Source organism: Drosophila melanogaster, chromosome Y (assembly GCF_000001215.4).
Source record: "Drosophila melanogaster chromosome Y".
NCBI lineage: Eukaryota > Metazoa > Arthropoda > Insecta > Diptera > Drosophilidae > Drosophila > Drosophila melanogaster.
Window position 1 is genome coordinate 977622 of NC_024512.1, and position 1808 is coordinate 979429.

At 31.6% G+C, this 1808-nt stretch overlaps 1 annotated feature.

Moving 5' to 3' along the window:
• Positions 1 to 922: part of a mobile genetic element that runs on past the window's edge.
• Positions 923 to 1808: the final 886 nt, after the last annotated feature.

The window sequence follows — 1808 nt, forward strand, 5'->3', positions numbered from 1 at the left end:
TCTATATTATTTTTGATCAATTGGCACCATGCGAAAAATTCTTGCTTTGCATTGCATTACCGTTATTATTATTTGAAAATAGATTAGAAATAGCCAAATCTATGTACATATTATCACAAAATAAATTAAAAAAATGACTATATAAGAATATTTGTCATTAGAGTATTATTCTTGCGTCGTGTGAAAAATTAATTAGGCAATAATTGTTGAGTGCTTGTGTCCGCACTTCGTGCCTCAAGATATGACCAATGCAAAGACACTAGAATTATTCTATATGATATGACTTTTGGAATAAACAGTTATATGTTTATTTATTTTATAAATTTATTTTTATGAAATATTTATTTCTCAACGTACTGTCTTCTTTTTGGAAAATTTATAATTTATAATAATTTCTATTGTTCTTCCTTTAATTATTTAGTACATTTATTAAGTCATTTGACTTAATATCATGTAACATTAAGATTAAAAGTGTTTCAAAAAAAATATTTCGCTTTTAAAAAATTGTCAGATGAGAGAAAAAATAAAATTAAAAATAAATATAAATGTGTAAACGGTAGCTAATTCGAGCGGCGATTTTAACAAACGAATTTAAAAAGCTTTAATTTTTTAAAAATTATTTTATTTTATCATATTGCTACGAAATGGGAAAAAACTACCGTAATATGTATAATGTAAATTCGTTTTTTTGATCAGAATTTATTTCGGCCCGAAAATCGTCTTCTACCACAACACGCACACATATACGCGTTCTCGTCTCTTGTTTTTACTCACACAAGCAAGCAAATTCTATTTTTAGATTTCTTACGCTCTCAGCGTGAGCGAGCGGAAAGAGAGCAATTTTGGCCGTCACTAAAAAAGTGGCTGCATAGTGCCAAACCAATGTATGGTCGTTACGAATCTTGTTATTCTAGTGTCTTTGCCAGGACTCTTTCATGCCCTTGCAGATGGGAACTCTAGACTCTAAAATTCGTTTTATGTTCGCCTGGCATAATAAGTATTAGTTTTTTTATTTCATAATAAGTTTCCCGACGTGCCGGGGAAAATCTTTGGGGCTGGGAAAATGCACTGCCAGTTTTCCCCCCAAGGCTGTCCCTTAGGTCCGTTCAGGTTTTCCTTCGATTTTCCGTTTTGAAGCAACGTTCTTCCAAAAAGGTAATAAAGTGCGTTTAAATTTACGCGCGAAATCAATCTGGTATGTTGGAAATTAACCAAAAACAGCATGGGAAATCAAACTAAAATACGAAGTTGCCAGTATTGAATACTCTACAAAAAGAATTACATAAAAATGATGGAATCAAAATTTTAATTTTATTTTAAATAAAAAAATAATGTTTTAACCTTCTACTCACTCCTATAATACATTAAACCAGAATTTGTAGATTTAAAGAATTTAAAGAAATTATATTATCAAAAAATATTTGATGTAGTCAGGAAAACACTTTTGGAAACTCTTTTAACATAAAATTAAATAAAAAACTGAATTGAATGTTTTATTGATTAATATTATTACTATACCCAGGTGATTACCACTATTAACGATAAGTATGCTTTGCTACTCGAATGAGTGCTTGATATGACCACCTTGGACTGAACACTTTGAACCAAGTATTTAGGGCAGAGGTGTATGAGGTGTATTAGTAGGTGGTAGCTGGCTATATCAACGCACTGCGGAATCTGTTTAATTGCAACAACAAAATATCCGACAAACATTTCTGCGTCAAAAAAAAATCACGTCATCCCTAGAACATTGAAGCGCTTGACTTCGGAATGCCGGAGCGAGGAGGAGGACTAGCTGGCCGAGGATC